The sequence below is a fragment of the Quercus robur genome, chromosome 7, assembly GCF_932294415.1.
Source record: "Quercus robur chromosome 7, dhQueRobu3.1, whole genome shotgun sequence".
Classification (NCBI taxonomy): domain Eukaryota; kingdom Viridiplantae; phylum Streptophyta; class Magnoliopsida; order Fagales; family Fagaceae; genus Quercus; species Quercus robur.
Genome location: NC_065540.1, coordinates 26,609,078 through 26,624,642, shown reverse-complemented (window position 1 = coordinate 26,624,642; position 15,565 = coordinate 26,609,078). Strand labels below are relative to the sequence as shown.

The 15,565-nt window shown below is 33.9% G+C and overlaps 1 protein-coding gene and 1 pseudogene across 1 annotated transcript in view; both read right to left on the bottom strand.

Moving 5' to 3' along the window:
- Nucleotides 1-15,565, bottom strand: part of LOC126692964 (ABC transporter I family member 6, chloroplastic-like) — a 48,433-nt gene that overhangs the window by 11,423 nt on the left and 21,445 nt on the right. The window lies entirely within an intron of this gene.
- Nucleotides 281-2,995, bottom strand: LOC126692965 (bifunctional L-3-cyanoalanine synthase/cysteine synthase 1, mitochondrial-like; annotated as a pseudogene).

The following is a 15,565-nucleotide window of genomic DNA, read 5'->3' as shown; positions in this document are numbered from 1 at the left end:
AAGAAACAATGAAGCTTCTCCATGTCAAAGCTACCGTTGTCTAAAGGTTCTTACGTACCAATCATAATGAAGTCTGGACTTATGTTTGTGTCCAGGAAGCTCTTTTCATGAACAATCTTTGTTTGTGTTTGTATTCTAGCTGTAAATTGTTACATGCCAAAGTTGGAACAAAAAAATAATAATAATAATAAAAATACAACCGTTATTATCAAGCTCCACTCTAGAGAGGTAAAAAACAATCTCATAATTGCCAATAGCTGTAAATTGTTACATGTAACACTTATATTGAACCACATGACTCAAGTACACATGTAAGACCCTATGTTTTAGTACATAGTATCTGATATCAACCTCAGTTGTTTATTATGCTACAACAAAACAAAGTTCTAGCCCACTACCAAACATCAAAAAGAAAATACATTGCTGCATATATGTAGTATTGTAGTTCCACAAGAGAGCTTTCCTTTTTTGTTGAGCAAGCCAATCAAAAGCTTTAGTCAACTGAAACTGGTTGCATGTTTTCAGCTTCTTTCCTCAAGCTTTAGTCAACTGAAACTGGTTGCATGTTTTCAGCTTCTTTCCTCAGCTCTTGAAACAGGACAGATGACAAGTATCGCTCCCCAAAACTTGGATGAATAGTCTGAAATTCAAACAATCAACAGCCATTTATGGGCATTAATACTTGAATCAAATTGGTTACATAAGAACATAAACACTAGAGATGTTGATAATAAAGAACACCATTTGCTTGTGTTGATTGAATTAGAAGCTTTTTCACAACCAAAACTGGTGATGTGTAGAGAAATGAATTTCGGAAACAGAATTATTTTTTCAGAATATAACCTTATTCACATTTCATGTATAAATCTTGTGAATTAAAGAAGAATAAGATAATAGACAAATAAAGTTGATCTTTATAATTTGTTTGCATATCCTGAAGCTATCTTATGCAAAATCAATTGGCTCTGATGAAAATAGTTTAAGGGTATTAATCATAACATGATACAAACCAAATGGAATTAGAATATATGTTTCTCTTATTACCACAATAAGTTTGCCCTTGTTCTCTGGAATATTAGCGAGTCTGAGTGCTGCAATTGTATTGGCTCCAGATGATATTCCTACCTGCATTAACCAGGACGATCGAAGTTATAAAATGCGTAATAGCATTCCAGATATCATCTTGTTGGGTCCATCTGGGGGTACTAAAAAGATGTTACTGAAGCACAGAAAGCGTTCTCCAATAGCATCAGCTGATATAATTAAGTTGTGAGCACCCATGAAAGTGTAGAGATAGATATGCTTCAAAGAGTTATTTGAGTAATTACCATAAGTCCCTCCTTCAATGCTAATTCCCTGGCCATATTTACTGCATCTTCGCTACTAACCTACCAGATAAGTTTCAACATGACAATTAGGGAAAACCAAAACTATTAGCAAGAATACTATATTCTTTTTAAAATCTTTCTGTCATTGCTAACAGCATCATCAACAACACTTACCTCAAGAACTTTTTCCGTTACATCCATGTCCAAAATATCTGGTTTGAACCCAACCCCATTGCCAGTAATCTGATGAGGACCTGATTCAAAATTTCAACAATATTAGAGTGTTAACTTCTCTTACCAGGACAATGTTATCTACAAAGGCATAGATAAACTTGAAAGTTACAAAGTCTGTATCTTCATTACTTTTATAGTCTTCCATTATTAGATATCAGCTGGACGAAAAAAAGATAAATTTGAAAATTTTCCAACTTTGTTCTCTTCAAAGGTTATAAAAAAAAGGAACTAGATAAGAAAGAAAATAGCATGAATTTTACCTGGTTTACCACCATTCAATACGTTACTTTCTGCAGGTTCTACTCCATATATCTACAAGAAATCAACTAAAATATTAACAAGGAATGAAACAGAATTATAAGGGTGAATGTGGGCAAATCATGAATCATTACCTTTACATTAGGATTTTGGGATTTAAGGTACTGTTCGACCCCAAAGACAGTGCCTCCACTACCAATTACCATGACAAAAATGTCAACTTGTCCATAAGTATCTTCCCATATCTCAAGACCTATAGTTTCAAAATGCACCTGTTTTCCATTTTAAGGTCAATCACATATCCACCATCCACTAAGCAGGAGAGGATGAATAATGTATATACCAGATTCGAATTGATTCTAAACTATATATAATTTAAGATAATTATGTAGCATAGAAAATTTTATCCTACATGATGCCAATAAAGACTTTTCAGTTACAGGAGAAAATTAAAGGCAGGATAACTACCAAGGTGTTGGCAGGATTTAAAAATTGCTGGAGCATGAAAGCATTTGGTGTAGATTCCAAAAGATCATATGCCTTCTTAACTATTCCCCCCATCCCCTTGGTGGGATCAGTGAGAATTAAATCAGCTTAAATGCTCTTATAGTTACCCTCCTCTCCAAGCTTGTGTAAGAGGGCATGGTAAGAACCGTTTTGTATCCTTTGAGGGCTGAGATAAATGCCATACTGATCCCCATATTTCCTGATGTGGGCTCTATCAAAGTTATCTAACATAACATTTATACTAAATTAGACAAACCTGAAGCTGCAGTATAAGTTTAAGACAAAAATATCTTATAACAAGGGAAAAATAAATATATCACTAAGTTAAGTATTCAGCTAACCTTCCCAGGGTAATTAAGTTTTTCTTTTCAGCATCCACAATCATGGCATGTGCTGCTCTATGAACAGAAATAAACAAAACAATTATACATTTTAATCATAAAAATGTAGTCAGTAATATGTGTTTTAAACTGTAATAACAAGAAATATATGCTAGTAAATCTATCATTATGAGGAAGAAAGAAGATACCTGTCTTTGATGCTAGCAGTAGGTTGCATCATTTCTTGCTTGACAGCAATATAAGCTCCACAGCCTTCAGTGACTTTGTTAAGATATACAAGAGGAGTTCGGCCAATGAGCTGAAGTTGGTTACAAAAAATAAAAAAAGGGTTTCATTCTATTAGAAAGTGATCACAAGCATTGTTTATATATGAAATTTCCAAAATATCAAAAGATGAATATTTTTTTTTCTTTCAAAGAACTAAACAGGAAAACATAATATTTCATTGCATAAGAAATATTGCTTCAACTAAAACAAATAAGTTATCATGTAAATATGCAGATATTGACATTTGTGAGCATACATTTGATAAGCCACCAAAAAATAGTGCAAATGAGAAATCTGATCTCTGATTAATCAGCTGAAGCTTCAAATATCCTTTACCACTGTCTTTGTACTCAGGACTGGAGTAGTTTGCAAACTGATACTGCAAAAGAAGACAATCCAATTCACACTTTTAGCTCCTTTTCTATGTCAAAGGAGGTGAATTTACAAGAAATGAGAGAGAGAGTCATTCTTAGATTTCAGGGGCATTATAGTCATTTTCTATGTTCTAATGGTATTTTGATCATTTTGTAGGTTGCAATGGTATTTTTTTTTAAAAAAAATGTTAGAGGGAATTGAAGGAGTTTTGGTCATTTTTTAGGTACTAAGGGTAGGGGTGTGTAGCAAAATTGCCAACCCACCAAAATCGACCCGACCCGACCCGACCCAACCCAACCCACTAGGTTAGGTCAATTCTTAGGAGATGGTGGGTTGGGTTGGGTCATGAATTTTTTTTTTTTTTTTTTTTTTTTTTTTTTTTAACAGTGAGTCGGGTTAGGTTTGGGTCATGAGATTTACAAACCTGCCTAACCCAACCTAACCCATCTATATTTAATATATTTTTAAATTAAAAAAATATTTTATATATATATATATATATATATATATATATATATATTTGCCCCTCTTCCTAAATAAACCCTGTACATTACACTACTAAGATATGGGAGAATGCATATGTGGTTGGATCTGGACCCTACACTTGGAATGGCTGTGATTGTGAGTAAAGGAAGAGGAAGCATTGGCTAAAAGATCCTATTCTTGGTCCGTGCCAAATGCGTGACTACTTTAGGAAGTAAGATATGCACCTAACATGGGACTCAAGTACTCACGAAAAAGGAGATAGTGACTTTCTAAGGTCAGCAACTATAGGGACAACCCTTGTTGGTTGAATGCATGTTGGACTACCTTAGAGACACATGTATCATTTACAGTACTCCTGATGTCCCTCTCAATGTTCATGACTTGTTTCCCAAGCAGTGGCAAAATCACCTACCCACAAGTCTCAGTGCCACGTTGGCATAATCTCTATCCTCTAGTCAACTTTCCATATCACAACTATGGAAAGGTCCAAAATAGAGAAATGATGACTTGACACCTATCTTTGTACTTAGCCATATTCCTCAAATTATAAGAGGAACATTAAGCTATATTTTAGGGTAAAAACCCTAGTAAATATTTGAAGAAGAGAGTAGAAAGTTGATAAGATAGGAAGGTAGAAAACAAGGTCTCTCTTTAAGGAAGAACACCTTTATTGTACAAGAGTGACCTCTTTTTCCCACATAATACAAATTTGAACAAAGCAAGAACATTCAATTTTTGCTCAAACCGTGGTTTCTCATCCCTTTTCCTAGGGTTTTCCATGTACATCTTGTGTCCTTTTTACGTTCTTGCTATCACTTTCTTCTTCTCTAACATGTGTCATGTCAAAGCAAGCATCCTTGTCACTTAAAACTTTTTCATGTAAATATACTATTAGATAACTTATTTTATTCCTTTATATAAGCTCAAATCTAACTTGCACATATAAAACCCAAACCCTAAGTTTATCTTATATAGTTTGTGTTTGTTTGCCGTTATGCTTATGATTATTTGGTTATAAATTTTCTTTTAATTGTAGTGGTGTTGTTCTAATGCTCAATTTAATTATAATGGGAAAAAAAAAAAGTTGTCCAACCCATGAGTTCAACCAACCCAACCCGACCCACGTGGGTTAGGTTGGGTTAAGTTGAACCCTTATGATGGGCTAGGTTGGATTTTTTTTTTAACCCGAAATGACCCACTTAACACAACCCGTTTAACTCGTATAACAAATAAATATTCATTTTATTTTAGATTTGTCAAGTACCTTTTATATCCTACATATATTTTAAATTTAAAAAGAAAAGTGAGTAATTACAAAAACTTACAAGGGATATAATTGGTAATTGGAAATTGAAACTTTACAAACCCTAGATCTCTAAACCCTACAAACCCTAAATTATTTCTAGATGGATGTTATATTTAATATTATGCAGGTTGAAATGGGTTGTGTTACATTCATATCAACCCAACATGACTCGTTTATTAAACGTGTCAAATGGGTTGGGTCAAGTCAACCCATCTTATTAACAGATCGGGTTAGGGTTAAAGGATCATGACACGATTATTAAATGGGTCGGGTTATGGTTGAGTCATTTAGTCAAATACCCTTATCTCAACACGACACAAACCCGACACGCTAACCCGAATTGACTCTCTGTTAAATTTCTAATGGTATTTTTAGATATTCTCTATGTATAGGGACCATTATGGTCATTTTCTTTTGTAAGGGTAGTTTGGTCATATTTTAGTTTCATGGTTATTTTAGTAATTTTTTTTTTTAGATTTTATGGTAATTTCAGTCATTTTTTAAGTTTCAAGATTATTTGGTCAATTTTGTTTGTTTTAAGGGTGTTTTGGTCATTTCCTAGTTTTCATGGTTATTTCAGTCATATTTTGGGTTTTTTTTGGTAAGTAGTTTTTATTATTATTATTTTATTTATTTTAGTTTCAGGGTTATTTTGTCATTTTTTAGGTTCTAAGGGTATTTTGGTCATTTTTTAGGTTTCATCGGTATTATGGTAATTGGTGAGAAAAAAAAAAGGGAATCATTGAATTTGACAAAAGTACTACCGAATGTGAGAATAGTACGGTCAAATGTGATGTTAGTATTGCCTAATGTAATAATAGAACCATCATTTGCAAGAAAAGAATAATTGAATCACCAAACGTGACAAAAGTACAGTCACATGTGATTTTTGGTACTGCACAATTTGAAAATGGTACCATTAAATGTCAGAAAAAATACGAGTACAACCGAACGTGGCAAAGGTACAATTTTGTCTATTTTGGCACACTTAATAAAATTGAGAAAAGAGAGGTTTGGTTAAGGGTACATATTCGAAATCATAATTTAAATTTATATAGATGACAAAAAGTAATATTGTATTTTAATTGTTTAATTTAATGATTTGAGGTATCTGCCAAAGGCCTTGTAACTGAATTGACACTTCCTCATGCACAAAGTGTTTGGGGGGTTTAGGGAGAAAAGAGTTTGAACTGCAGGTTAGAAGCATGTTGTAATTATCTCTAAAAAAAAAAAGATTTGTTGTATATTTTTTTATGTTCTTTTTTCCCTTCTTACCTGATATTAATATTTTAGTTTTTGAGTGAATTACACAATTTTAGTGTTTTGATATGTTATAATTTGAATTTGAAGGCAAATTTCTAAGTCACACAGAAATTAGGAGAAATGGATACACACAAAATGAATAATTTAAAGGATCGCGAATGCAGGAACAGCTTCTCACCTCCAAAGCTTTCTCCTTATCATATATAAATTTTGGCAACTTCCTCAGCAGATCTTTTCTGTCAGCTCCAGCAAGTGCCTTGCTTATCTGCAAAAACTAAACTAATCAGTACTTCAGCCTAAAAACATTTTGAAAAATAAATAAATAAACAGTACATCTAAGCTGTTAATTGTACGAACAGTATATAAATCACATCAATAGCCCAAAAGTGAATCAATAGCCCAATACTTACTGATGCATCACATGGCTGTTTAATTAGGCCAAATAATTACATACATTTACATATTTCTTGATACGATGACTTTAAATGAAATATTTTTACTCTATAGGCTCAAAAATGTGACAAAAACACATGTATTACTCCAATTAATTAGAACCTAAGGAGACAGATGCACAACATTCTCATTACAAAGCCACTAACAAAGATACTTGCACAATTTGGTTTTCCATCAAATAAACCAGATTTTAGATCATTAAAGTGTCAAAACGAACACATACACCACTCTACTTAATTGATAACCTAGGGAAACACAGACACCCAAGACCAAATAAGTTGGATTTCAGTAGGTATATTTTCTCAAACATCTTCAGTGCATTTCACAACTCAAACCATAGCAGTAACATAGGGAATGAGAAAAAACTGATCCATTGTGACAAACTTCAAACTAAGAAATTATTATCAAGCTAAGAATCATAGTTCTGTTTCAGTGAAAGAAACTAAGGAATAAGAAATGGATACTCTTAGGCAAAGAAATCTAGATCAGAGGAAAAAATCATAGATTTAGTATCAACATTTCCAAAATGCCAAAGCTAAGAGACCCATACACACAACAATTACAAGAAAACCCATATTCATTCAATCACAACAGATTTAGCCATATTGCAAAGCCCCAATTTTCAAACTCAAGCAAAACCATCAAGCTTTACACTCAACAAGAAAACCCATTAATCAAGCTAATAAAAAAAAGTCCAATTTCCATACAAATAGCATCACAGTTTTAGCATAAAAATCCAAAAAAAAAGGCAAAATACATAGAGATAAACTAAAACTCTATGAAGCACTTCAACAAACATCTTCAATGCCCACCCAAAAACCAGCTTTTAAAATGCCAATAATAACAGTTATTGCTAATACCAGAAATCCAAACAAGAAAACCCATTCATCAAGCTAATCAAAACTTTAAAAAAATGTTATTCATCAAACTAATAAAAAAAGGAAACAAAATGAGTGTCAAAGGGGTTTCAGTCTTGTCTAAAAGGCAAAAAAAAAATTGAAAAAAAAAAAAAAGAGAATGAAAATAAAGAATAAGAGAGCTGGACCCGCGACCACCAGTGGTTGTGACACCGATGAGAAGCACCGCCAACAGCGATAGGTGTGAGTGGAAGCAGAAGCTCGGCCACGGCTGGGCTTGAGAGAAGAAGAAAACAGAGAAACCCAGATGAGAGAGAGAGAAATAGTGAGACGAGGAGAATGCCATAGCGGTAAGCATCACCGGTTATGGTGAGGGATTTGGTGGCTGCTAGCTATAGCCATGGAGATTCAGCCATAAACAAAGGTTTGGTGGAAGATAGAAATATTTTGAAATTTTTTTGGATCTGATGAGAAGCTTAGGCAGGAAGTAGTGAGGAGAGAGCAAATTGAATTGGCAAAGAGCTGAGCACACGGATTGCCAGCCTGGTATGATGAGGTGTCAAGTAAACTAGTCTTTAGATGAAATGGATGGCTGAGATTTGTGGGGTATTGCAATACCTATGGGATGTGAATCCATTTTTTATTATAGGAAAGCGCAGCACAGTGGTACTACTCAATGTAAAGATAGTACCATTAAATGTGAGAGAAAATAAGACAATAAGGAAATGTGATAAAAGTGCAGTGACATGTGATGTAGGTGCTACATAATGTGAAGATAGTACCATTAAATATAAGAAAAAAATAAGGAAATGATTGAATGTGACAAAAGTATAATTACATATGATGTTAGTACTGCTCAATGTGAGGGTGGTACCATAAAATATGATAAAAAAAAAATAAAGGAACTATCGAATGTGACAAAAGTACAGTCACATGTAATGTTGGTACTGCGCAATGTGAGGCTGGTACCATAAAATGTGAGAAAAAAATAAGAGAACCACCAAATGTGACAAAAGTACAGTCACATATGATGTTGATATTGCGCAATGTGAGGATGATACTATAAAATGTGAGAAAAAAAAAAGAAACCATCGAATGTGACAAAAGTACAATCATATGTGATATTGGTACTACGTAATGTAAGGATGGTACCATAAAATGTGAGAAAAAAATATGGGAACCATCGAATGTGACAAAAGTACAGTCACATGTGATGTTGGTACTGCGCAATGTGAGGATAGTATCATCAAATGTGAGAAAAAAATAAAAGAACTACCGAATGTGACAAAAATACAGTCACATATGATCTTGGTACTACGTAATGTGAGGATGGTACCATAAAATGTAAAAAAAAAAAAAAATAAGGGACCATCGAATGTGACTAAAGTACAGTCACATGTGATGTTGGTATTGCGCAATGTGAGGATATTACCATCAAATGTGAGAAAAAAAATAAAGGAACCACTGAATGTGACAAAAATACAGTCACATGTGATGTTGGTATTGAACAATGTGAGGATTATACTATCAAATGTGAGAAAAAATAAAGGAACCACCGAATGTGACAAAAATACAGTCACATGTGATGTTAGTACTGCGCAATGTGAGGACGGTACCATCAAATGTGAGAAAAAAAAAAAGAAAAGGAAACCACCGAATGTGACAAAAATACAGTCACATGTGATGTTGGTACTGCGCAATGTAAGGATGGTACCATCAAATGTAAGAAAAAAAATAATGGAACCACCGAATGTGACAAAAGTACAATCACATGTGATGTTGGTACTGCATAATGTGAAGATGGTACTATCAAATGTGAGAAAAAATAAGGGAACTACTGAATGTGACAAAAATACAGTTATATGTGATGTTAGTACTACACAATATGATGATGGTACCATTAAATGTGATGTTTTGGTAACCTGATATAGCAGGTTGCCTATTAGTGGGTATCGTACCCCAACAAAAAAAGGAAAGGTACGCTAGAATTACCCCACTCTAACATCTCTCCCTCCCTTCTTCTTCTTCTTCTTTCTTTTTCTTTCTTTCTTTTTTTTTTTTTTTTTTTTTGGAAAAAAAAAATTATTTTCTCAATTTCACTTTTTAATTTTAATGAAAAATAATAATAATTTCATTAATTCATAATAGGACATACATAAAGTAAGATAATCCATAATGATTTTTGTTTATCATCAAATCAAGATATTAATTGATTTCTTTTTTTAAAAAAAATTACTAATTGATTTCTTTTTAAAAAAAAAAATTACTAATTGATTTTTTTTATGTAGATCAGATTTGAAATTGACTTTAGCAGATGAGTTAACCATAATCCACTATCCAAATTTTACAACCTAACTTATGTTTAAATTGTTTTACTAATTTCTATTTAAAAAAAAAATTATTGTTTTACTAACTTCTAACATGTTATGGAAAAAAAATGTTTAGTGACAAATGTGCCACATAATTGGCCTCTAGTATACGTAGGGCTGTCCATCCAATCCGACAAACCGACCCACCCGAAGATTCCGACCGAATCCAACTCGAAAACCGGCCGACCCGATCAAGTCACCGGTCGGCGGCGGATCATTTGTTCCAAAAACTTACTCCGGCGGGTCGGTCTCGGTTTTCCTCCCAAAACCCGAAAAAACCCGATCCGACTGATGTACTAAGAATTTCAAGCAAAAAAATTCCAGAATCCGGCGGGATTTTCCAGATTCCAGCAAGATTTTCCAGATTCCGGCCTCAAATTTCCAGATTCCGACTTCAAATTTTCAGATTCTGGCAACAAATTTTCATATTTTGGCGACTTATCAAGTAGATCTATTGATATTTCGTCCAAATCTAGTGAAATCTCACCGGATCTAGCGAGATCTCACCAGATCCGGTTAGATCTCCGCCGGATTTGTCGTTTTTTCGCCTGAAATCAACTATTTTGACTGGATTTTTCACCGTGGACGGTTCCGACCGAACCGACCGTGTTCCCGGCACAAAATCGACCAAGCTGATCCGACTCCCTCGCCGGTCGGCGGCGGATTAGGATTTTCTCAACCCGATTCTATCGGGTCGGTCTCGGGTTGGGCACAAACCCGACCCGGACCAACCCGTGGACACCCCTAAGTATACGTGAAAAAACATCACATATCTAAAAGAAAAAAAATTTTCAACCTCACAAAATCAAGTAAATCTTATGCTTAGAAGGCCTATTGTAAGGCCTTTATCACTATCAAATTAACAATCTCCTTCTTTTTTATAATAAATAAATAAATAACAATCCCCTTTCGGCTGCAATATCATAGGAACAAATACTCCATGTCAATTCCAAAGCTCCAATAGCCACCAAAGGTTTAAGGGCAAAGCTTGAGTTTGGTTCGTCCAATGTATTGGACTTGTTGTGATGATGAGACTAAAAGTGAACATGTGTTACCATTATGACATAAGGGATTTTCACTATAGAAGAAAATGAAAGATAAATTTAATTCTATGCAACATTTAATTTTTAAGGATTTCATTGTAAAAGATACTAATTTTTGTGTGTGTATAGATGTATGTGTTTGTGCATGTGTATGGAAGCTTGTATAAACTAATAAATTAGTAACACAAATCAGCCCCCCAAAAGAAAAAATTCTGGCTCCTCTCTTGGCTAGATGATCCAAAACAAAGGCAACTAAGTGCGTTATTTGATTTCTATCTTTATCTATAAAAAAAATGCGATACTTGAGCCCTAATAAAGCCATCTACCCATATTTGATTCGGAACAAAATAGCCTAACCTTTGATGCTTCACACCATGAGAAACCACAATTCCCTCTCCATGTCTACTTCAGACTAATAAATCAACATCGGCACTTAACACTATAGACAAACCTTGATAGTGATGTAATCCAACAACAAGTTGAAAAATGTGCAAGTTGTGGTAAAGTGTGTGGGAAAGTATGTGTCCTTAGAATGGTTGAGATTTAAAAGTGTGTGAAATCTCCTATCCTAAATTAGGCAGACAAATTTCTACAAACCATTTAATTAGGTTTAGTGATTCATTTATGTGCATGCAAGGATGCTTTTGATGTCATTTTTATTATTCTAATAATCTATTACATAATGATGATATGATCATCTATTTATGAATATTATTTAGATAACATCATGCTATTATCAGATATCATCTTCAGAAATTGGGTTTCAGTCATCAGTGGGTAAGTTTGATAATGCAATGTGTCAAAATGGTCTCTTATAGTATACTAATCAATGGTGCTCCAATGGAAAGATTCAATCCTATAAGAGGAATCAGATAAGGTGATCCGTTATCTCCTTATTATGCTATGCACAAATATTTATTGTCCCCACAGTGCATCAAATGCTAGTGTTGGAAGTGATAATTTGGGTGAGTTTGGTTCAGTTTTTTGTAAAAGTGCATAATGAAAAAGTGGAGTTTTCAAAAAGTGCATAATTGAAGAAGTGCATTTTCAAAAAACTGAGTGTTTGGTAAAAACTGTTAAAAAGTGTTTTTTGAAAAAACTGAGTGTTTGGCTAGCACTTATAAAAGTGCTAGCCAAACAGTGCATCAAATGCTAGTGTTGGAAGTGATAATTTGGGTGAGTTTGGTTCAGTTTTTTGTAAAAGTGCATAATGAAAAAGTGGAGTTTTCAAAAAGTGCATAATTGAAGAAGTGCATTTTCAAAAAGCTGAGTGTTTGGTAAAAACTGTTAAAAAGTGTTTTTTGAAAAAGCTGAGTGTTTGGCTAGCACTTATAAAAGTGGCAGTTTGAGGGATAAATTACCAAAAATGACAATGTATATATAAGAGCGTCTCCAGCAGGTTAGACAAATTTTTGTGCTGTTTGGACAATCAACAGTGACATTTATCTTTTGCCTATCCACTTTTTTAATTTTTATTTTGTAATCAAATTTATTCTTTTTTAATATTTATTTTTCTTTTTCTATTCATTCTCAACAATTATATTTTTCAACAAAAAGTGTAACATCCACAATATTTTTTGCAATATTTTCACAAAAATCATAACAAAATCTTATATGAAAAGTTGTTACTAGTTCTAATTTGAACCCATTACTGAAATTATATTTTTACTCATCAATATTAGCTAATTATTTAAAATTTATTGTGAAAATATTGTGGTAATATTTTTAAATTGTGATTTCTAATACTTTGCCTTTTTTTTCCTCCATACGTTTCCTTTTCCCTTTTTTTTTTTTTTTTCTCTTGTATTTTATTCACCACACACGTGTAGTCCACATCCTCTCCTTTTTCCCACACCTCCACTTTCCAGAAGGCTCTCATTCTTTCATTCTTCCCTCTTTCCTCTTTCCTTTTTCCTTTTCCGTTTGTTTCCAGAAGGCTCTCTCAATTCCAAAGCTCTCCGGCTCTCTCAATTTCTTCTCTCTCATTTTTTTTTTTTTTTCACTTGATTTCCAAAGCTCTCCACTTCCGCTTCTTGACTTATATGAAGCAAATTGCTCGCGGACCTGAACTGAAAATTGAGAAGCCTCACGACTTGAACTGAACACTGTGGGTTCGGTCTTTCTTCGTCTTCCTCTTCTTCTTCTTTCTTTCTGTCTTTCTATGTGTTTGTGGTTGTTTGGCCGTGGGTTTGGCCATGGGTTTGTGCTATTTGATTTTTGTATTTTTGGATTGTGGTTTGTGTTTTGGGTAATGATTTTTCTGTGTGTTCTTTGGGTTGATTTCTCATGGGTATGGGTTGGTTATGATTTCTCTGTTCTTTGGGTTGATTTCTCACGGAGAGGGCAGAGCAGAGAGACTTACGGAGAGGGTAGAGCAAAGCAGAGAGAAGAGATGGAGGCGTCGTGCAAAGGGAGAGCAGAGATGAGAGATGAGGGGCGTGAGAGAACTGAATAATTGATGGGTATTTTTGTAATTCTAATATTGCAACGGTAACCCACCCAAAACGTGCATTGCACATTTTCATTTATGGACCCTCAGGGGTCCATAAAAATTTCCGCATTTCTCCTTATTTTTGGTCTATGCCTAAAACGCAACTTTTATCAAAAAGTTGAGCCCAAAACGCATATTTTGGTTTGGCTTTTTTCAAAAAGCCCTTTTTGGGCTCAAAATGTGGAAACAAACGGGCACTTTGTCTATACAAGCTTTTAATTTGAACCAAATAATAAATTAGTTTTTCAATCATCAAGTTAATTTTTTACTAGATTAGTCAACCCAACTATGCAAACCAAACATCATATGTATGGGTGGGAAAGATAATTTTGTTGTCGTTCTTGCAAAACAGCTACAAACGCTAGTTAAGAAGGCCAATAGCACTTGTGAGTCAGGGACTCATGGCTTATAGATTCAACCGTGGCTCCATGAATGCAACCAAACTAACACAAAATTACAGCACCTTAGTACCACTACCAATATGATCCATGAAGTATCGTTAAGCATTTTCAGATCATGAAGTCAGGGCCGGCTCAACAAAATTTGGGGCCTAAAGCAAAAATTTTATATGGGACCTTTTTATATGTAAACATTAATTGAATAAAATTATATAATACTAATTAAATTAAGACTAATTTGATGTAAATACAGAAATTGATGAATAATACTAGCTAAACTAAGGTTAATTTCAAATAGAAGATTGAATATTATAGTTGAATCAAAAGGAACTTACTTTAACTTGGATATATGACTATGCATAGTTAAGTACAGTTGTAATCTAAATTTTAATTTTATATATTCTTTTTAAGAAAAAAAGATAGATATTATTTGATGTGTGACTTAGTAGGAGATTAGTCATCATTGGTGATTTATCATATTTGCAGCATTTTATTTGAAACATCTTAGGGCTTCAATTGGGTTAAATTTTTATTGGTCTCCTATTTTAAAAGCCTTGTTAGAAATGAAAAAGAAAAATACTAAAAATACTACAAAATGTTCACAACAAATGTGATTATGACTGTAATTGATGAATTTTAACAACTTTATTTATTTGTGTTTAAATTACTTTTTTATGTGATTGGTGATATGTCAGTTAAATCTATAATAAAATTTATGGTATTTTTAGTATCACTCTTAAAAAAGAGTACCAATTATTTAAAAAATGTTATATTTTTATAAAATTTTGGGTCTTTTACTAAGGGAGATGGGGCATTTTTTTAGTAGGGAAATTTTTTATTTGTTGTGGGGCCTTAGGCCTAGGCCTTGAGCCGGCACTGTATGAAGTTATCAATGTATCAATTACTACCAAGCTCTACAATCATAGTTTCAAATGCCAGCTTAAGAGGCAAATAATTAAAAAAGAAATATGAGTGTACATAATACATATCAATTTGAGTTGCAATTTGGCCTCATCCTCCATCATCCGAATGACAATATATGCTGTGCCAATTCATTCAAGGCATTGTATGTTGAACCATCCTCACTCAGGCAAAGCTCAGCTTTGTGCTTTAAATTCTTTGCTCTCTGTCTTATCTCCACCCCTTCAATTTCCACCATTAGTCTTCTTATAGCTCTTTCTATTTTCCCTCTCTCCAAATCACCCTCCAATTCCAAGCCTACCTTCCATACACTACACACATACTTTGCACTCAAACCTTGGTCCCCAAAATAGGGTCGATATAGCATTGGAACTCCTTCACAAACACTTTCCAGTGTTGAATTCCAACCACAATGGCTCCAAAACCCTCCCACTGCACCATGTGCCAAAATTGCCTTTTGGGGTGCCCATTTCACAATGCAACCTCTTCCTTCTACTCTTTCTTTAAAACTTTTTGGCAATAGCTCAATCCATTCCAACCCGCGAACTGAACCAGGTCTAACCACCCACAAGAAAGGTTGCTTACCGTTGGCTAAGCCCCAAGCTATCTCTACCAGCTCTTTCTCATCCATGCTTACCATGCTACCAAAGCTTATATAAATGACAGAC